Below are 23,648 nucleotides of genomic sequence, written 5' to 3'. Positions count from 1 at the left end.
GGCTGAGGGGCTAGTTGGCCAATTAGACATCCACTCAAAAAACATTGAATATCCGCAAAATCATTAACTATTCTGAACAGTTTATATTTTTTCTAGATGCTATAGACTTAACACAATATTTCCATGGAATGAGTTTTTGCCATAATGTTTCCTACAAACAGTTACAGAACATTTTGACCAAATATGACCAACTAGCCCCGCTCTACCCTATCACATACTGGTTGAAGTAAGACGCGCGAAATTACGTAAACCGTGACACGAGATACCATCATACATCATTGGATCCCAAGATCGATGATGAATTTTTTTTCGGGGGAGGGTCATTCAATGCTTTCGGCTCGCTAAACTTCACACGTATCGAACGCTAGTGTGTAAAGGTGGAGAAACTTTTCAAGTATGCTTATGGGTGGAGAGCCGACAAAAATATTTGTTTGGCTTATTTTACGGAGTCAAGTTTAGTATGATTCATCTAACGGGCTTTCGGATTTCACTTCCTCTATAGGAAAATGTAAATAAATTAAGTACCGTATTGTGGTAAAATCACATCGAAATTACAGCAAGGGTACGGCACATATCGTTAGTAAACATGCATAAAGGTGCAATGATTGCATCAATTATTACAACGATGAATTTTTATTAAACTCGTTTCTATCGGATGGAAACGAGCATTTTCAATATTGCAAATTAACTCCAATCCGGATCGATGACTCTATGCTGAGTGTTTTAGATTTCACACTCGAGCCCTATTCTTTAAATAGGAAACAATCAATATCTCTTCAGAACAACAGATTTGATTACAGTTATAATGACTCCGGACGATTATTTTGAATTTGCCCGATATCAGTGTGAGATTTTATCATTTCTAGAAGGATGAGGGTGATGATAGCTGGTCTGTGCTGTTTTCAATTATTATACATTTTTCCACAGAAAAAAAAACTGCAGCACAAATCTCCAATCATACAGCAAACAGTTAATGGCACTAGCCGACCGCCAATTTGCGACCAAATCAAGTGCTTCAAAAATAGATAATGGGATCACACGGTAACTTTCATTTGCGACTCGGCAGCGCATCGAAATCGATTGAGATGAGACATTGCTGGGAAAAAGTGGACATTAATAAGCAAAAGCCGGTGAATGTTTTCGCCAACACACCGAGATCAGCGAACGCGCATGGACTCTGCCCGGGGGTAGTAATTTCAGTTTGGTGAAAACAAAAGTTGTTTTTTTTTTTTCACCATTATTTATTATTTACCTGAACCGGCAAAATAATTCCCATGCCAGCAATTTTTACAGTTTTTTGACAAACTTTTTGAACGTCAATTATAAACGTTTAAGCATTTTTTTCCAATAGTCTGCTCATCAATCCAGCTGTGAGCTGAAGTGCAGCTTTTGATTTTCCATTAGGTAACGGCTTCTCGACTTACACCGCTGTTTTCATATCTTACACAGTATGCTGAATAGTTGTTTCATATTGAGAAAGAGAAAAACAAATCTCATCGTCAGGTAAAGTGTCTGCTTTGAAAGTTTATTACGTTGATAATAAATATTAGTATCTCTTTTTTTTGTTGTTACGTTCTAAAATTTGACACTATTTCGGTTATTTACCTTACTATCGACGACGGTTTCTCCACCACCAGCTCAGTAAAAAACACTTGACAGCTAACTTGGTTTGGAAGTAAGCTTGAAGTTGCATCAGCTCCAGACAAAACTGGAGCGAGACCTTCTTTTTAGGGTGCTGAGGAAACCCAATCCCAATTCCGAGCTTAAGTCAACACCCATCTATTGAGGCCTTCTTGAAGCCTAAAATTACCCGCAACCCGGTTAAGTAACGACATATTTAGCTAAAATTGCCTTTTACCAACCACTTTTCCCCCTGAGCAAAAAAGGGTTCCCGCCAAATGGTACTTCCCACCACCTGCGTCGGAGTGCGGCAACGACGGTTGTTGTGTCAGACAATTACACTGCTCATAATCACTTTACTCGCATGTGCACAGAGAAGTTACATGCATGATGGCCCGGCATAGCAGATTTTCATCCCACAGAGCACAATACTGTACCGAAAAATGGTGTTTAGGCTGCACCACCGATGCACAGTGGGGGAATTCGTACAAATGCTGGCCAAGCAAAAGTTACAACATGTTTTTCTTAAGATATCTATTTTAGGTAAATTCTAACAAAAATCATTAGATTGATTGAGACAAGAGATTGTCACAAACTTGTTTCAGACAAGCTTTTGCTTTCAAATGACTCACGACAAGAATCCTTAGTAAATTCCGGCTGTTGCTTACTTGTACTTCAAACACATAATTAAATTAACAACTTTTAAACATTTTACTAAACCAAAAATAACCGTGTGATAAAATCAAAAACAACATCTATTTTGCATCTATGTTTAACCATATCAATTAAAAAATGTCCACTTTAAACACATTTTTAAGCCTCTTTTCAAATCGGAAGTCGCCATTCAATTACGGCAACACAGTCGATTTTTTGTTGTTGCCAGAATCGAACCATTCCTAAAATGAACGTGTTTTTCTCATGATGATACTGATGATACTCTTCACTTTACTAAATCCTAAAGCTACTGATTAGGTATATGACGACCTAAACAGTAGTTTTAGGATTCAGTAAAATGTCCGTAGATGTTGAAAGAATATTTATGTAAAAAAAGATAAAGTTTTCGAAACCCTAAAAATCATGACATTATTCACAAAACAACGTGAAACATGACAAAAGAGATGAATCTTTATGTTCAATTCACCCATAACTCATAATAGGGACGGCATGTGATTTTTGTTGCAATAAAATGTTAGTTGATGTTCACTGTTCAGGAAAGGCATTTGAGGAGATAATAGGTACCGTAAGCCGGGGTGAGATTGGGCTAGTGGGGGTAAGATTGTGCTATACAAACTCATGGTTTGTTAGGCAACTCATGGCGATTACAAAAGCAAACTTTCTTGAATAAGTTTCCTCGAATACTCAACCCAGCAAGACTAGTCTTCTGACACGGAAGAGATTGGTGACAAGACTTGGGTTGAATGGCACAATTTCACCCCGGCTTACGGTATACGATGACAAAAAAAGTTGTATGAAATACTGTGCTTGCTTAATCTATATGTGCTTAAAAATCTATATGTGCTGGCAGTAAAATCTAACTAAGGGGGAGAGGGGGGGGTTGTCTTTTAAAAAATCTTACGATGTCTTACAAGAAGGGCGGTTTGAAAAAGTGGAAAAATATGCTTACGTAATTATTGAACGGCCCCTATCCATATTTTGTGTGGGAGTTGATAGTGCAGCAAGATCTCTTCTACGTCAGTGCGTCTTGAACTGTCCTACAGATCAGACGTTTTTTCGGTTGCTTGTGGACTGGTCTTTGACTGCCTATAGCTTCAAAGTTTGTGTTTTGTCAGTGTGTCTTTTAAAGACTACCTGACGTTATTCCCCATCAATCTTTCTCAAGACTAACTACTTTTGAATTTAACATTTGTTTTACCTTTTTTTTTCGTATCACCTGAAATGGCTGGACGGAAAAAGAAACCTCGCATCGCTGCGGGAAGGAAAAGAGAGGCATCTCTTTCTGACACTTCGCGTGTCTGTAGTGACAATCCTTTTGATGTTTTGCCTGAGCAAGAAGCTGGTGAAATGGAAGTTATGAGTGAAACTATACAAAATGTCAATTCTTTAAAAAAGGAAAAAGTTCCACCTATTGTGGTAACTATTTCTTCTGAATTCAATATTTTCAAAAAGGAACTTTCAACGTTTGTTTCTGACGTTAAAGTTACCTATCAAATTGGTCGTAGAGGCGAATGCCGCTTATTAGCCGACTCTATAAAGGGTCGTAATCGTCTTATTCAGTATTCAATTGAAAAGATGTAATTTTTTTTACATATGACACGAAGAGCGCCAAGCCGTTCAAGGTCGTATTGAAAGGTCTCACCAACGATCAAACCGTTGATGAGATCAAACTTACTTTAACAGAATTACTTGACATAGCCCCTACCCAAGTAATTCTAATGAAACAAAAATCACGAGGCGAAAGCAGTCAGCGAACTGGAATTTCCCTTGTTAATTATTTAATTCATTTTAACCGCAATGAGGTTAACTTAAAATTTTTTGAAAAAGCACATGCTTTGTATAATGTGCGTGTAAAGTGGGAAATTTATAGGAAGTATGGCGGAGGTGAAAAGCATATCACCCAATGCCGTACTTGCCAACGTTATGGCCATGGTTTCAAATTCTGTAACATGGACCAAAAATGTCTTAATTGTGGAGACTCTTCTCACAAAAAAGACACATGTCCTGTGAAAGAGAGTAAAAATTTTCGCTGTGCGAATTGTAACGGCAACCATATGTCAAATTTTTATCAATGCCCAGTCCGTTTAGCAATTGTTAAGGCAAGGCAAGGTAAACAAAATTCAATTTCTCAAATAAAACCAACTTTAAAACAAAATTCTCCAAGCGTACCAGTGACGCATAGTTTACCTACTCCTTTGCATACCCGTTTAACTTATGCACAGGTTGCAGGTAGTTCGAACATTATACCGCCTAGTGTTGGTAGTTCGAAAATGACCGGTAATATGGGTAAGCATAACACGCTAGAAAATAATTGTACACCTATTACTCCAGCTAATATTGCTGCCGAAAATATTTTTTCTAATGTCAACTGCATGGGGCCTATTACGGCAGGTAAACTTTCTTTTTTGCAACAGGCAATGTTCGATCTTATGAACGCCATGTTGCAGGCAAAATCAATGTTTGAAGCCATTCAAATAGGCACAAGTTTTACTATTAAAATTGTTTCTAATTTAAAATTTAGCAATGATTTTAAATAAAACAATTAAAATATTAAATTGGAATGCTCGCTCATTGAAGGCCAATGAGAATGAGCTTTTTAATTTTTTAACAGTAAATAATGACCTAACATAAAATTAAAATATGATCCCAATTACGTGGTTCATAGATATGATAGGGTTCAGGGTTCCGGCGGTGGAGTTGCAATTGTTATTCATCGCCGAATCAAACATCGTGCTCTTCCCCATCTTGAGACGAAAGTTATTGAAACTTTGGGAATTGAAGTTCAAACTGAACTTGGGATTTTATTTATTGCCGCAGCATATTTACCATTTCAATGCACACGCGAGCACAAAAATTATTTTAAAGGTGATTTACAAAAACTCACCAGAAATCGTTCGAAATTTTTTAGAATCGGCGATTTTAACGCTAAACATCGTTCATGGAATAATTCTCAAAGTAATTCCAATGGCAAAATTTCATTCAATGATTATTCTTCAGGATACTATTCTATTTTGTCTCCGAATATTCCTACATGCTTTTCTTCTGTGAGAAACCCTTCAACAATTGATTTGGTGCTAACAGATCAAAGTCATGTATGTAGTGATTTGATCACACATGCTGACTTTGATTCTGACCATCTTCCAATAACCTTTTCTTTATCACATGAATCAGTTTTAAACCCTATGAGCTCTGTTTTTAATTATAACAAGGCTAATTGGGAAAGATACAAAACTCATATTGAGAGAAATTTCAATAATGAGCTTGATTTGCAAAACAAAGTGAATATTGATTTCGCTTTAGAAGCAATAAAATGTGCATTTGTTGATGCCAGGAATTATTCTGTTCCAAAGGCTCAAGTGAAATTTGATTCACCAATAATTGACGAAAATCTTCAACTTCTAATTCGTTTGAAAAATGTCCGCAGACGTCAATATCAACGTTCTCGTGACCCTGTTTTTAAAACTATTTATAAAGATTTACAGAAAGAGATTAAACATAGATTTACTCTTCTGAGAAATCAAAATTTTGAGACTGAAGTTGAAAAATTGAAACCATATTTAAAACCTTTTTGGAAGCTGTCGAAGATTCTTAAGAAACCTTCAAAGCCTATTCCAGTTTTAAAAGATGGTGAACGTTTTCTTGTATCCAATGAACAAAAGGCTCAAAGACTTGCTCAGCAGTTTGAGAGTGTTCATAACTCAAATTTGAATTTTGTGAGTCCAATTGAAAATGAAGTCACACGTCAATTTGATTTAATTTCTTCCCAGAATTTTTCACCTGCAGAAATAATTGAAACTAACTTGAATGAGATTAAATCAATTATTAAAAATTTCGAAAATATGAAAGCACCTGGTGACGATGGAATCTTTAATATACTAATCAAACATCTCCCTGAGAGCACAATGGAATTTTTAGTGAAAATTTTCAATTGCTGTTTCAAAATTGCATATTTTCCCAAATTATGGAAAAATGCAAAAAATACTCCAATTTTAAAACCGGATAAGAACCCAGTTTCAAGTTATTGACCAATCAGTTTGCTTTCTTCAATAAGTAAACTGTTTGAGAGAATTATTCTTAACAGAATGATGTCACACATCAACGAAAATTCAATTTTTGCAAATGAACAGTTTGGATTTCGCCATGGGCATTCCACAACTCATTAATTGCTCAGAGTTACTAATATGATACGAGCTAACATATCTGAAGGTTATTCCACTGGAGCTGCTCTTTTAGACATAGAAAAAGCATTCGACAGTGTTCGGCATAAAGGTTTGATTGCGAAATTGCAAACTTTTAATTTTCCAATTTTCCTAATCAAAATTTTAAAAAATTATTTTACTGATCTAACTCTGCAGGTTGTCTATCAGAATTCAAAATCTGATAGATTTCCTGTCAGAGCAGGTGTACCTCAAGGTTCAGTCTTGGGTCCAGTCCTGTACAACATATTCACTTCAGATCTTCCTGATTTGCCTCCAGGATGCACAAAGTCATTGTTCTGCGATGACACAAGCATTTCCGCAAAAGGAAAAAGTCTTCGTGTCATATGCAGTCGATTGCAGAAAAGTTTATTTTTTTTTTCCTCATCTATAGTTTATTTGACACGGCACAAATACAATTCAATGTTTAACGGCGCCAATTATATCTGGTAGCTTACTTTCTAAAGTATCTTAATAACTAAAAGCAAATTTTTTATCCTCGCTGCCGACTACGAGCTGAAGCTAATCTAACTTAAGCTAGAATGTTTTGCATGAAAAGCACTGAATAGTTGTTCGATGGTTTTCCATCGCCATAGGTAAGCAGCATATTGAATATGTTCCGCTGCTGGGCCAAGATATTACGGACTGGCATATTGGGTTGTCTCCCTCGGGGCCTGAGAGTATCGTGCGGGTCTAGTTGCTGTTTCCGGATCCGGGGTCTTAACGTGTTCTTGTCGTTTGGTTGGATGTAGGCGGAAGGGGATAGGACTAAACTGGGGCGTGGATGGATTTCAGGAAAACGTATATAAGGGACATGTAGGATAGGTCACGGCTCGCCAAGACATCACGAACAGGAACAGCCGGCTGCCTACCTTCGGCCTGCAGGGAAGCTATTAATCTAGACCTGGCGTCACGGTGTACAGGGCATGACCAAACAACGTGCTCTATGTCGTGGTAACCTTCACCACAGGCACAGATACCACTCTCCCCGAGCCCAACACGACGGAGATGCGCGTCAAATCTATAGTGATTGGACATAAGCCGGGACATCACGCAAATGAAATCCCGACCTACATCCAACCCCTTGAACCACGGGTTCGTCGATACCTTGGGGATTATGGAATGTAACCACCTTCCCAGTTCCCCCTTGCTCCAAGAATTTTGCCAACTGATGATCGTATTCTGACGTACAAATGCGAAAAATTCATTAAAGGCAATTGGTCTTTCATAAATATCACCGTTTGTTGCGCCCACCTTAGCCAAAAAGTCCGCTTTCTCATTACCCGGTATCGAGCAGTGAGAAGGGACCCACGCTAAGGTAATCTGAGTAGATTTTTCGGATAAAGCACTCAGATGTTCCGGAAATACGGAGAGTGCTTAACATCTTTCATCGATCGGAGAGCCTCAATGGAACTGAGACTGTCCGTAAAGATGAAATAATGGTCCGTGGGCATTTTTTCGATAATCCCTAGGGTGTACTGAATTGCAGCTAATTCTGCGACGTAAACAGAAGCAGGATTATCGAGCTTATGGGAGACGGTTAAATTGTTATTGAAGATACCGAAGCCAGTGGACCCATCAAGAAGTGATCCGTCAGTGTAGAACATATTGTTGCAGTTGATGTTTCGATATTTATTGGAAAAAATTTTAGGGATCTGCTGCACGCGTAAAAGATCCGGGATTCCACGAGTTTCTTCTATCATGGATGTATCGAAAAACACAGTAGAATCAGAAATATTTGATAAGTCGACACGATTTGGAGTATTCGAAGAAGGGTTAAAATTTTGGGACATGTGATTGAAATACAATGTCATAAAACGGGTTTGAGAATTAAGTTCGATTAACCTTTCAAAATTTTCAATCACGGGACGGTTCAAGACCTCACATTTGATAAGAATACGAGAAGACAGGCTCCAGAAGCGGTTTTTCAATGGTAGTACTCCAGCTAAGACCTCCAAACTCATCGTATGGGTCGACTGCATGCAACCTAAGGCGATACGCAAACAACGATATTGTATTCGCTCCAGTTTGATCAAATGTGTGTTTGCTGCGGAGCGGAAGCAGAAACACCCGTATTCAATAACAGACAATATCGTTGTTTGGTAAAGCCTTATAAGGTCTCCTGGATGGGCTCCCCACCATTGTCCGGTTATTGTACGGAGAAAATTCACTCTTTGTTGACATTTTTTCATCAGATACCTCACGTGACAACCCCAGGTGCCTTTAGAGTCGAACCAGACACCAAGATATTTGTGTACCAAAACCTGAGAAATCGTTTTACCCATTAATTGTGTTTGAGGCTGAGCAGATTCATGCTTCCTAGAGAAAACTACTATCTCAGTCTTCTCCGGAGAGAATTCGATACCTAGCTGTAAAGCCCAAGCAGACAAATTGTCCAAGGTATCTTGCAATGGTCCTTGCAAATCGGCAGCTTTGGCTCCTGTAACAGAGATTACACTGTCGTCTGCAAGTTGTCTTATCGTGCATGAGTTTGCCAGACATTCGTCGATGTCATTTACATAAAAGTTGTAAAGAAGGGGGCTTAAACATGAGCCCTGGGGAAGACCCATGTAGCTAATGCGAAAAGTTGCCAAATCGCCGTGCGTAAAATGCATGTGCTTTTCGGACAACAAATTGTGCAAAAAATTGTTCAAAATTGGAGAAAATCCTTGTCGGTGAAGTTTACCCGAAAGAATGTCAATAGAAACGGAATCAAAAGCCCCCTTAATGTCCAAGAACGCAGACGCCATTTGTTCTTTGCGAGCATACGCCAGCTGAATATCTGTTGAAAGCAACGCAAGACAATCTTTCGTCCCTTTGGCACGGCGGAAGCCAAATTGAGTATCTGATAGTAGACCATTTGATTCGACCCAATGGTCTAAACGACGGAGTAACATTTTTTCCATCAATTTCCGGATACAGGATAGCATTGCAATCGGCCTATAAGAGTTGTGATCAGAAGCTGGTTTCCCTGGTTTTTGGATGGCGATCACCTTCACTTGCCTCCAATCCTGCGGTACAATATTTTGCTCCAGGAACTTATTGAACAAGTTCAACAAGCGCCTCTTGGCATTGCCGGGTAGATTCTTCAACAAGTTGAATTTGATTCTATCTAACCCAGGCGCGTTATTGTTACAGGACAGGAGGGCAACTGAAAAATCTGCCATCGTAAAAGGTGATTCAATCGCGTCGTGGCCCGGAGACACATCGCGAACAATGTTTTGCTCAGGAACAGAGTCCGGACATACTTTCCTGGCAAAATCAAATATCCACCTACTTGAAGACTCCTCGCTTTCGTTGACCGTTACGCGATTCCGCATTCTTCGGGCTGTGTTCCAAAGAGTGCTCATTGATGTCTCCCTCGACGTCTCGTTTACGAACCGACGCCAATATCCGCGTTTCTTTGCCTTAGTCAAGCTTTTAAACTTGGTATCAAGCTACGTTTAAAGTCGTCGGCATCGTCTGTATCCCGGAAGGTCAGATACGCGTCGGATCTTTGCGTGTAGACATCGGAGCACTCTTGGTCCCACCACGGAGTGGGAGGCCGTTCTTTGATCGTTACGCCGGGATATTTCTTTGTTTGGGCTTGCAACGCGGCGTCGAGAATCAAGCCCGCGAGGAGGTTGTATTCTTCAAGTGGTGGATGATGTTGAATCGACTCGACCGCTTTTGAAATCATTTCCTCGTATAACTTCCAATCGACATTCCGTGTGAGGTCATACGGAATGTCAATTGGTCGCGTGCGAGTTGACCCGTTATTAATTGAAATAAGAATAGGCAAATGGTCGCTACCGTGAGGATCAAGGATTACCTTCCATGTGCAATCCAACCGTAGCGACGTCGAACATAAGGATAGATCCAAAGCGCTTGGGCGCGCTGGAGGTTTCGGGATACGTGTCATTTCACCGTTATTTAAAATAGTCATGTCGAAGTCATCGCAAAGGTTATAGATTAAAGAGGAGCGGTTATCATTGTATGGGGAACCCCAAGCCACGCCATGAGAGTTGAGGTCTCCCAAAATCAAACGTGGCGAGGGAAGAAGTTCTATTAAATCAAAGAGCAGCCGTTGCCCAACCTGTGCTCTGGGAGGAATATATATTGAGGCAATACAAAGCTCTTTACCTTGTATTGTCATTTGACATGCGACAACTTCGATGCCTGGAATCGAGGGGAGGTTAATACGATAGAAAGAATAGCACTTTTTAATCCCTAAAAGTACTCCTCCATATGGGGTGTCTCGATCAAGGCGAATAATATTAAAATCATGGAAGTTGAGATCAATATTTGAAGTAAGCCAAGTTTCACAAAGGGAAAATGCATCGCATTTGTTTTTATTTATCAAAACTTTAAACGAATCAATTTTTGGTAAAATACTTCTACAATTCCACTGTAAGACAGAGATAGAATCCTTCATATACGCAGTTGAATTAGGCATCGAAGGATACAATCGCTGCAAGGAGGGGCCATTGGGCAGTCAACTGCTTCAAAAATGATCTTACTGTTGGGAGGAATGCTGTAAGAAAAATTTTAATTGGATCGGGTACATTGAAATTTTCAAAAATCCAGTCCACAATGTCAGAAAATTTCACTAATCCAGAGTTTGTTTCATCAACTGGATGTGCAAAAGGAACAACTGGGGTTTTAGATGTTCCTGGCAGTGCTGGGAACTCCTTCTGGGACTTTAAATTTGCAAGCCCAGGAGGAGTTTGCTTCGGTTTTTCCGCGGCACTGTTTGGTTTGTTCGTACTTTTCATTATACTTTGGGAAATCTTAGGACCTTTACGGGGAAGTTTAGGAGAAGAAACAATTTTCCTCTTCCTAGACTCCCCAGGATTGGCATAAGATGTTCCCGCTGATGAATCGTCAGAATCGGTTTCATCAGAGGGCAACAGATCAAAGGGGTTCGATGTTATGGTAGAAGTGGTCACGGTCTTCTTCAGCATCTCAGCGTAAGAACGCTTTGAACGCTCCTTAAGTGACCGCTTGATTTTATCTCTGCGCTGCATGTACACCGGGCATGTGGAGAGCTCATGCTGGTTTTCCCCACAGTGAATACATTTTTCAGCATTAACACTGCAAGAATCTTCCGCATGAGTCTCCCCACACTTGCTACATCGTGCCTTATTGCAGCAGTAGGCGGCTGTGTGGCCTAACTGCTTGCAATTGGTGCAATTCATAACACGGGGTACATACAATCGCACAGGCAGACGAACCCGGTCGATCGAGACGTGGCTAGGGAGTGCAGATCCGGCAAACGTAACGCGAAACGAGTCTGACGGAGTGTAAACTTTTTTACCGCCGACGAGAGACATGGACCGCAATTGCTTACAATCCAAAATCTTCGCCTGTGTTTCGGTATTTTTGAAGCAACCGGTTGCGCTTTTTAGGATACACTCGACAGACAGACTCGAATCGGTTATGACACCGTCGATCTCCACGTCTCGTGCGGGTATGTAGACGCGATACTCGCGTGTGAAGAGCTCAGAGCAAGCGATAGCATTGGCCTGTGCCAGATCACTGACCACGACACGGAGCTTGTTAGGTCGGACCTTGGAAATTTCGGTCACGGCCTTGTACCCCTTCGTCAGGTCTTTAGCAATTTGCAGTATGTTTAAACGCTTTGAATTCACTCCTGCCTTTGGACGAAAATAAACAGTATAGCTGCCCTGTTGAGATCCGTCCGGGTAAAGCCTGTGGCGAGGGGGGACTGGAGAATGAACAGGGGAGGGGGTAACAGAAGGGTCAGGGTCAGGGGGGTTCGGGGATGGTGGCACGGGAGGCGAGGGATCTATATCCATTGCGCTAAATGTAGCGCACTAGCGCCGACAAGAACACGTACCTCTTTACTTCTTCCTTCCAGCAGTGGTTGTCCGATCGTTCGAAGCTGCACCCAAAGCAGCCAGCAGCACCAGTACAGCAGCACCAATACAGCCACCAGCAGTGAGCCGGGTGTGAGATCACTCAGCACAGCGACACGGACTCGACTGTCAACTGATGGGCTTGGATTAAAAAGATCTATTCACGGTGCACAGATCAAAACTGCAGCTGGTATTTTGCACCAATACAGCCAAAGTTGTGAGCCGGGTACAGAACGTATCGACACAACTCACAATCTAGTTGGCCTTTAGCGCGAATAATACACTCTTTTGTTTGGCTATTCGTACACACGGACCGGATTGTAATAGAACGACCACTTTGCACGTCCGTTTCTGTCGAGTGTTCGACGCGGAATGCAGAAAAGTTTAGATATTTTTTCTTCCTACTTGCAAAAGTGGAAAATCTCTCCCAATGCTTCTAAAACTCAAATGATAATTTTTCCGCATAAGCCTAGGGCTTCTTTCCTCAAGCCAAACAATAATCACATTGTCAAGATGAATGAGGTTATTTTAAGTTGGTCTGACAAGGTTAAGTACTTGGAACTAATTTATGATAAAAAACTTATTTTTAAAGAGCACATTGAGAGTATACAAGCCAAGTGCATCAAATATACGAGATGTTTATATCCTCTCATTAACAGGAATTCTAAACTTTGTTTAAAGAACAAACTTTTGATTTACAAACAAATTTTTAGACCAGCAATGCTTTATGCTGTACCGATCTGGTCAAGTTGTTGTTCAACAAGGAAGAAAACGCTCCGAAGGATTCAGAATAAAATTCTGAAAATTATTTTGAAGCGTCCTCCTTGGTTTGGTACACTCGAATTACATAGACTTACTGGTGTTGAACCATTAGAAGCTATGTCAAATAAAATTATTAACAATTTTCGACAAAAATCGTTGCAATCCTCAATTGCTACGATAAGCTCTCTTTATAGCCAATAAGTTAGCAATTAGGTTAGTTGTAAGTTTAATTCCCTTTTCTGACAAGTAGGTTTAAATCCCTACGAATAATAAGTCCTAATTGCGAAAGCAAACAAATCCTAACAATTAAAATTACAAATTTCTAACAGTGTTGAGAAGTCACCATTTGTGATTGGACACACATACTCATTATTCACTAATATTTATCATAAATATTTAAGCTACTAACAAATAAAAAAAAATCTCTTCTACGTGATTCGTTTTACGTAGGTTGCTTTTTACTATTACTCAAAAACGGTTCAAGATATCGATCTCATGTCAATCATTCGTTTTTCGTTTATGGAAATAATCATATATCAGTTGAAAGAAATTACAACTTTTTTGTGAAAATACTGAAAATTTAGAATATTGCATTTTGGTCACTAGATTGCAAACAATTATATTCAAACAAACAATATTTTTTACAACGGTTTCAACTCAAAAAAAAATATCGCGGTCCCATACCAATTTGTATCGCATCCCCCGCGTAAAAAAGACCATAGTGTACATCACCACCACATTTTATGGGATTCATTTTTTTTTAATTCTTACTCAAACCAGATCTTTGGGCACAAAGAAACAATAGGCTGCAGGAAAATCATCATTCCATCGATTCAGACATCGATTAAGAGGCGAATTACGCATGGAATGTCATATTTTTTTACCTTTTGCGTAGTTTTGTAACAGTACAGTTTTTAGAATCAGGCGACATGCGGATTTTGTCAAACAGCCTTCAACAGCCACCCTGGGCATCTAAGAAAACGGAATGATTCTCAGAGGCCAGAAATTAACAATTACCTCAATTTCATATCCCATGATGGCAACTTCCGGTTTCTGGCGAACAGCCCAACATGAACCAATATCTTTAAACATAATTATTGGGTTGGGGAAAAAATGTCGTATTTTGTCAATAGATGGCAACACTTAAACAAATCTTGTGTTATACTTATCGCGTCGGGTCAGACTATACGGCTATTTAGAGACGACAAGCTGTGCTACAAGTGACGTTCTGACAGTGTTGTGATCGTACGTTTCAGTCGCAAGTTATAGCGCGCCAAAGATGGAGTTCAACAAGCAAAAAATTCCTTATGTTATACGATTTTACTACCTGAGAGTAAAAATGCAACGAAGGCAGCCAAAAAATTTGTGAAGTTCATGAACCCGATACTTTAACGATTCGCACAGCACAGCGTTGGTTTGATCGATTTCGTTCTGGTGTAGTGGCTGTCGAAGATACACCCCGTACTGGTGGGCTAATCATTATAGAAACTGATAAAATCGTGGAAATCATCCAAGTAGACCGTCATGTGAGCATTCGCTCGATTAATCAGGAACTGGGTATGGACCATAGAACTGTTTGGAACCATTTGCAGAAGATTGGATTCCAAAAAAAGCTGGATGTTTGGTGACACACGAGTTGACGCAAGAAAACCTCTTAGACCAAATCAACGCCTGCGATGCACTGCTGAAACGGAACGAACTCGACCCTTTTTTGAAGCGAATGGTGACTGGTGATGAAAAGTGGATCACGTACGACAACCTCAAGCGAAAAAAATCGTGGACGAAGCGCGGTGAACCGGCCCAAACCATCGCCAAGACCGGATTGACGACCAGGAAGGTTTTGCTGTGTGTTTGGTGGGATTGGGAGGGAATCGTCCACTGTGAACTGCTCAACTATGGTTAGACCCTCAATTCGGTTATCTATTGTGAGCAGCTCGACCGTTTGAAGCAGGCGATTGACTATAAGGTGTCGTACACAAATTACATAACGCATGAAAGGGGGGAGGGGGGTTGAGTTTGCGTTACTTATTGTGACATATGGGGGAGAAGGGGTAGTTGAAACAGTTACGTTACTGTAATTTTCCTTCGAAACCGCAATTTTTAGTGGGTTATGCGTTACATAATTTTAAGGGGGAGTCATGTTGAACGTTACTTATCGTTACACAGGGGGGGGGGTCTAAAATCCGGGTTTTTAGCGTTACGTAATTTGTGTACGACGCCTAAGCGGCCAGAATTGGTCAAAAGGAATGGTGTTGTTCTCCACCAGGATAACGCTCGGCCTCACACTTTTTTGATGACCCGTCAGAAGCTACGGGAGCTCGGATGGGATGTCCTATCGCACTCACCGCATAGTCCGGACCTGGCACCGAGTGATTAGCATCTCTTCCGGTCCATGCAAAACGCTCTTGGTGATACTAAGTTGACCTCAAAAGAGGCTGCGACAACTGGCTGTCTGAGTTTTTTGCAAATAAGGAGGGGAGGTTTTTTGAAGTTGTTACAGCCAAATACCACACAGTATGAGCATTTACAGAACTGGGATTATTTTCAGAATTAGAAACCTACCCTAGACGCCATCGTGAAATTTAAGATGACTTATGACAATTTCCGAAGTGAGTTGAAGTTAAGAGGCTTACTCACTTTACTTTTATGGCGACAGATCGTTGAGATCTGTCTGGATGGATATCTTAAATGGATATCTTATTGAAAAAAATGGAATATCTTATTGAACCAATTCTATATGCTGATATGTTTCATACATGCTTGAGACATACTGTAATGATATTATTAACCTCGTGAGTTCACCCAAACGATTATGAAACGCATCTACTGTGAAGTGGTTTCAATTGATCAAATGACAAGTAATTTTTAAAAAAAATTCTTAGTTTCCAAATTAATTTTTTGATATACCTCATATTTTTTTCAAGTTAAAACCAAAATGGTAACGGTAGAGACATGTAACTACTACATTTCAAATGTTACTATTGAGACATAACGTAACGCATTTGGAAGTTAAAGGCTTCTTGGTCATGTTTCTATATGCTTAGAGAAAAAAGATACTTTCGATTTGAAATCGATCTTAAAAAAATGCACCCCAAAGTACCTCTCTAAGTTTCACTTTTTCCCCTTATTTGCAATATCTTTCAAACTTTGGGAGCGATTGCCATTGTTCAAGTTTGCTCCGGAATTCACGCTTTCGAATGATACCTCTGGAACCAAGAATGAATAGTTTATCGTACATCCGTCCCTTTTTATATGTATAACACGTAATTTATGTGTAAAACACATAACAGATTGCTAGATTAATGATGTCTTAATGTTTTGCAACAGTAAACTGTATATAAACATAATTTAAAGGGCATTGAAAAAATTATAACAAAAACTAATTGTTATTACGTTTAGGTCACTTTTTCATCGCCTACAAATTATTCGAATAACCTTTTCAAGCCTTCTGTCTCGAAATGCATAATATTCTTGGAAAATTATCATTTTAAGCTGTTGTGCATAAAAACGGCGTTTGCCTTTAAAAGTGCAGAGTTAAAAAAACACTAATTATAGTGGTGTAATTGGGACTGCGAAATCACGTGTGACAGTGGAAGTGAACGCTAAAACGATGCTATTTAAGATAAGTATAGTGTACATGCGGAGGATAGTTTAAAACTGATCTTTTTGTTACTTCCGAAATTCTACTTCATATTATGCATTAAGTTGAAAATTGGAGTTGTTGACTAGCGACATTCGATTTTACTCTCATACCGTACATTCTACTTAACGTCGGAAGTAGTGCGCTGTTTAGCACATCTGATTTGGTATATAGCGCATTACTTCCGACGTTAGGTATAATGTACGGAATGAGAGAAAATCGAATGTCGCTAGTCGACAACTCCAATTTTCAACATAATGCATAATACATAGAAAGTGACAATCGCGTCATTTGCTTGCCAGATTAAGGCTTGCATGAAGGCTCGTGTGCAGGTCCGAGTGGACAGACAGTGCTGCTGGTTCCACCCTAATGGAACGAATTCATTGCAAATAAATGTTTTTGTTTTTTTTTTCTTAACATTTTTAATTGAATTTTCTTAGTGTTGTATTTGCGGAGGCGATCGATTGACACATTATTTATTAAAAGTTTAGCAATTTGTCATAAAATTTTAAGAAATATTATGGTACATACATAGGTTATATTTTGGTACGTATGTATGGTACGATTTATTTATTTTACTATTTGGCACTCCTCTAGTCAATTAATATAACGTGCTATTAAATACGGGTCAATTTTTTGGATATGAATGTATCAAATGAATCGAAAGTCTAAAAATAATATTAAAATCTCTAAGATTCTGATATTATTTTGGGGTGGGGCTTACCAAACGGAAAATTACTTCGGAATGTACTGCAAGTACTCAGTCATTCTGTAAAGGGTCTTTGAAAGACCGGTAGAGCTAACACCTTCTAGATCCCGAAACTAAGATAGTTGCAGAAATGAAAGATAATTGCAACAGTCTTTTTTTTTTTTCATTATATCTCTGCCAGACAGTGGGATCTAGAAGGGTTTCCACACACACACACACATACAACCAGGATTTTTTCTTAAATTAAATTGAATTCCATGACTCTAACTTGTTTGACTATCTTTTCATCGTGGGAAACTCTTTATTCTAAAAAAGAGCGTGTCGAATCCCTGATAATGTAGTAGAGAATGTGACAGTCGAGGCATGCAATATCTTGATGTTGGTATAATACAAATCTTGTAAAAGTTATGGTACTATAGAACATAGACGTATATATGACTTTGGCACAGTTCTCGTAGTCCGACGACGTAAATGTAGTCTTAAATTCCTTGATTCTTCTTTTTCTCCTCCTTCGCGATTTTGGAATCGGATTTTGGAGCCCGTGAATAAAATATTATTGATTTGTAAATATTGGCAATTTTTTTCATTTGCGCCGACTTTCCCAAGCGCAAATGTTTCGCACTTTAAATCGATTTTTATTCGTGCTTAAGTAATTTTATTGTTTTTTGAACTATTTTTTTTTTTTTGAGTCCGCAATAGTCCCGTACTAACAGTTGGCTGCGAAGACTGTGTCAAAATAACAGGAGAGTTGTTCACAAAGCCACAACTGCAAGGTTGAAGTAGAATACTTTTACAAGAAAGATAACCCGGCTGCTTGCGTGTCAGTCATTTTTTCTAGTAAATAAACGTTGACTAATCGGATCAATCGAATTTCGCCCTTCAACAAGGATTGACCATTTTCAATAATATAGTAAGTTGCTTGTCATGGTTGGGGCTTGACAATTTTTTAATTTTGAGATGAAATTTTTTGGATGTCGTGCTCATGACTGAACGAAAAGATAATTCAGTAAGTTCTGGGACACGGAGATAAAGAAAAATTAATAACTTTTACAAATTTGAAAATGTGAATTAACTCATTAGAAAATATTAACTCTTCAATCAAGTGTTTATTTCGTCCTGAAAAGGACAATTTGTTGGTCATTTTAGTATCGGATAAGATGCCGATCACATCTTTGCGTTATCACTGACCATGTGAATAAAATATTCCTTGTGATAAAATAAACAGTGAAAAGCTGATTTAACACTCAAAGCTAGACGGCTCACGTGTTGTCAAAATGAGCCAACTTTTCATCGAATGCATTTACTAGTGCCCACTATCGCACAGAGACTGCATTTCACTAAAGTGCCTCACTGCATCAACCGCTATCGATGCTGGAATCCGCTGCAACTGGTGCGCTATCCATAGCCATGCCACAGTTGTGGCCGCTATACGCTGCCATTGGTATCCACTGTCCCTGCATCAGCTGGCCCAGCTGCTCTCGTTGCTGGAATCCGCTGCACCTAGTGCGCTATCCATTGCTACGCCACAGCTGTGGCCGCTTTCCGCCATCGCTGGTATCCACTGCACTGCTAGTGCTGCTGCTAAGGAAGGACGAATGCTGTTGTCGCTGTCTAGAACTATTATGAGCGGCTTCGGCTGAAACAGGCTCTAATATAGGCCAAATAGCATGTTTTAAATTGCAAGGTATATGATTCTGTCGACCGTGCTTGGAAAGTAATCATATAACGACCAATCAGAGGTCGAATTTTTCGTTTTGACAAGGCTTGACTATCTTCAATAGTACAATAGAGTGAATAATAAAATTACAATTATCTTCTTTTTGGAAGAATCTTAGAAGATTTTTCAATCTATTGCTGCAAGAACGAAGGAAATCCATCGAAAACTAACCGATTTATTAGCATTTGAAATTGAACATATTTTTCACTTTTTTCGGTTTTAGATTTTCATTTCACATCCCTATGTAGCCGAACTTCCTGAGAGAAGTATTCTACTTCAAAAACTTAACAGCACGAGCTACCTCGGCTCTAGTTCTGGACAAGAAAAAGAAGTTGGTTGTCTGTCAGTTTTGTTGTATTTTTAATACACGATAAGGCTATTTCGGGAAGTCACAATAAAGCGGTTCTTGGCCGATGACTGCCCTTGCACGAAATTCAAACGTCTAAAATCGTGTGGAGTTAAGCGTAATTTTGTTTATAGACTCATCAAAGCGTACAAGGAAACATTCTCTTTGAAGGACCGAAGGATATTCTATATCCGGTCGGCCACGATCTGCAAGGTAAGTCGTTAACCCTGGAAAGATAGTCTGCGCCAAACTTGCATTTTCAATTATTTAAAAATCGGGAGTGAACTTGACGCATGATCATCTTTTCACGCACATCAAAAAATGATTATCTTTTCAGGGAGGGAGTTGTGAGGGAGCATATCCGACGAAAAAGGTAACGTTAAGTTCGAAAACTTGCCACCGATCTGAATTATATCTGTTGGAGCTGTCCACAATATTCTGGAAACTAACCTTGGATGTAACGTCCTAAAGTCCACGATGCTTGCGAATTCTCTCAGAAAATGAGGTTCGATAGAGCGAAAATTGTACCTTTTTTCTAATGAGAAAATATTTGTCCTGGAGCAGTCACACAATACATAAAAAGACTGATTTTGTGCAGAAGAAAGAGAAGTCTCAAAAAAGAGTTCCTAAAATCCAGAGTGCAGCTTCCACTGGTTTTCATCCGCAGAGGCGTCAATGTCAATGCTGTTTATTTTAAAACGGATGTTTTGGAAAAAAATGTTGCCCCGAGTTTTCGAAACCTCTTAGGAGATGTGTTCCAGCAAGACGGTGCATCAGCGCGATCTGCAAACTTAATTCAAGGTTGGTGCAGGGACTTTCTTGTCTGGTCCTACACGACGTCGAAACTTACTGACTACAAGATCTCCAACTTGGAATAGTTTAAAGCGGTTAACCAGAAAATCAAAGATTAAATACCCATAGAATCCGTTCGTGCCGCCTTCTTCAGCTTCGAAAAGCGATTGAAGTTGGTGAAGTTAACTAAAGGAGAGGTTATTCAAAAATATCTGCTGTTACAGATGTTCACTATGAAAAGTGCTTCCAATAAAAAATACTTTGAAATTAAATGCGTAATCTTTACATATCATTATGAATTTTTAATATTGTATCTAAATTTTAGAACACACGCGGCATCAAGATTGTACTGTAACTTTTGAAGGAAAACTTTTAAAACGCTGACCAAAAAATCTTATTTCGTCCTATTGCTTCATAGGAAAAATCTAACTGACTAGCAATTACAATTTTCATTTTTCAGTCGATGACCAGCAATTCGCCACTGTACAATGGTATGCCTAAAATATTGAAAAATCGCGTCGATCTCACGTACCATAAATTTGGGCTCCGGAGAAATGCGCTAACCGTCTAAGACAAGATTGGATAGCCTCGAGATATGCGGAAGCGCTGACTTTCGTCATGATTATAACAAACAGTAATAGTAACGGCGTAAATTTGGCGGACGGCTCTATGTTTGGCTTGGGAGAATTGGCAGCGTTGGTTTCACTTTAATCGTCTTTCGATTAACCACGTAAAGTTTAATGAACTGCGGTTGAGTTGTACAGGGCAGACCAAAAATGTATGTTATTGATTTGCTCACCTTTAAATCACTGGATACTAACTCCTTAGCGGTGCAATCGAATCCTTGAATTTTCCACGCGGCAAAACGTTAGTTGACACTTTTGCGTTTGGTATGATTAAAGGTTTCGTCACAATGCAAGGTTTACAACCTTGATTATTTCACTTATCACGGTCACTATAATGTCATTTCCTTTGACTGTAATCGTTGACTCACTTTATTTTATGTTTCCATATTACACCCTTTTTTTCTTTAATTCATTCACCACCCGCAACACATTTAAAAGAAACTAAGTTAATGATCACTCTTACAACTGTCTTCTCACAGGTTTGTTTCCTACCGCCACTGCGGTTGAAGTCTCAGCAAATTCGGCTAAATAAAAGTTAAAAACATAAAGATCCGCAGCGCAAGTGTGCACGAAGTGCAAAATAAGCTGCACCACTTTGCATACGAACGAACGGCCGGTCGGTCGGGTGGCACTGAACTGAAATCAAATGCGATCTAGTAGGCACTGGCACTAACCACCAAAGACACTTCAAAATGAAAAAAAAAAAAAAACAGCAGAAAAAAATCAACAACGCTAAAGGACAGAGTAGTGTATGCCCCAGCAACAACAACAAAAAAGGTAGCTAGGCGAAACTATCGAAGTAGTCGTTGGAAAATTAATCGCCAATGCTAAGCACGTTCACCACTACTCAACCGATATAGTCATCGACAGACAGTCCGCGGGGTCCGGGTACTGCAAAGAATGTGTTAATTCGATATCTCCGGCGACGTCCCTCCAAGATACAAATGCGCAAAAGCTCACAACTGTGGCCTCCCTCGGATACCACCAAACCCCCTTCTTGGGGTTCTCTGTCCTACACCAAAACAAACGGATATTTTCACATTCGATTATACGGATTTCACAAGTTTTCGTCTCCACTCAGCTGACGGCAAGTACAAGTACATCCTATAGGGGCCTCTTCACACCGCTCGTACACTCCGGGCGCTGATGTGCGCATTTGAATTCCACCATGCCCAGCTGAACACCGAATCGCCCAAGTCAACAGCAGTACTTCTACATTTCTTCCAATATAATGGAAGATGAAAAGCGGCGGCGCTAGGAAAAAGCACAAGAAGCCCGGTTTCAAAACAATCACAAGCCACAAGCCGGGTGAATAGGGCAACTGCAACTCGAGGACGCTCCCTTCGCGTTTCGCCGCGGTTGTTTACACACCAAATCGAAGCAGACTATCAGGGTAACAAAAAATCACGATCCGCCATCTGCTCGAAACCACTGTGCACCGAAGACTAATCCCGGGTGCGCTTTCGGCGTAAACTAACCGCGAAGCCAAGCCGCCACTCACTGGGGTGCTCACTCTCCTCAAGCTTCCGAAGAGAGCATCTTGCGACTTACTCACTTAAGGAATTCACCCAAGGTACCGCATAAAGTTACTACGTTACCTGCGTTGGGGTTTAGCAATGGTAAAGTGCAACCAGCAACGACGACAACAACTGACGGTGATGATGTTCCTAAAAGATGCTGCTGGCGAGACGGGACGGGAAAGTAAGTGGGTACTATAGTCCTCGCTTGAGGTTTCCGCGCACCATTGCAGCTCACTTGTTAAATGCGAAGGGGGGCAGGCGGCAAAAAGTGTGCGCGCTAAATTGGCAGGTTGGCGCATGCTGTACGAAATTATTGAGTTCCGGAGGAGCGTAATACGAATGCGTTGTGACGATTTAATAATTTAAATTTCCTACTTAATGGAACATTTAATGTACCTATATTTTTCAAATTATTCAAACCCAAAGCAATGTTGACACAAAGTGTCAAATTACCTTTTATACATTTCAACCTCTTCCAAAAAGTTGGTTTAACTTTTCAAATTAAGAAGCACCGTGTTAAAATGCTGCTTATCTAAATAAAGTACACAAAAAAAATCTATCACTGTTCATAATTCTACATAACAACAACAGTTAGTAATATACAAAATTCATCATAACTGTGAAAGTGAAAACTTCCTGAAAGAAAAGAAACCATCAAGTGGCTTACATTTGCAAGCGAAACAAAACTCAAAAAAAGGGCCCAAAAGACGGGCGGACGGACTTGATAGAAGCAAATGAAAAATCAGGGTGCATACATAAATACACATACAGAAAAATATTAGGGCGCTGGGCATAAATTAAACATGTTTTAACTTTGAGCGCCATTAACCGACCGGTGATTATCATCATAATCATCACCAATACCAGTACAAATCATCATGGCGATATCAGCACAGGCTAAAATTTTATAATTGTAATGATTTGAAGTCGTTAAATACATTGAAAATACGCTAAAGCATCAAATGCGTTATGAACTACACACATTCATTGCACTGGTTCCCAAACTAATCAACGTTCGTTTTAATTTAGCATAGTATTGATGTGGTTCTGCACCATCCAAATTTTGCGTGAATACAAGTTGAACTTTTTAAGGCGGATACGGTTGCACATCCAGAGGTTATTAGATAAGATAAGAAACTGGTGGCAATGCGTTGGAAACAACATTTCGAGATGTTGTTGAACGACAA

At 39.6% G+C, this 23,648-nt stretch overlaps 1 protein-coding gene across 4 annotated transcripts in view; it reads right to left on the bottom strand.

The window, feature by feature from the left end:
• LOC129717761 (uncharacterized) overlaps nt 1-22,388 on the bottom strand; it is a 43,721-nt gene extending 21,333 nt beyond the window's left edge. The window contains exons 1-2 of one of the 4 annotated variants that reach the window (XM_055668023.1): nt 21,902-22,388; nt 21,115-21,465 (exon numbers count right to left, since the gene is read on the bottom strand). The gene's annotated coding sequence lies outside the window, so the exon portion shown is untranslated. The other 3 variants (XM_055667944.1, XM_055668183.1, XM_055668099.1) reach the window with 3 other exon arrangements.
• Between the last annotated feature and the right edge of the window lie 1,260 nt (nt 22,389-23,648).

The sequence above is a fragment of the Wyeomyia smithii genome, chromosome 1, assembly GCF_029784165.1.
Source record: "Wyeomyia smithii strain HCP4-BCI-WySm-NY-G18 chromosome 1, ASM2978416v1, whole genome shotgun sequence".
Lineage (NCBI taxonomy): Eukaryota > Metazoa > Arthropoda > Insecta > Diptera > Culicidae > Wyeomyia > Wyeomyia smithii.
Note: the sequence above shows the minus strand (reverse complement) of the source record. Positions and strands in the feature narration are given on the sequence as shown.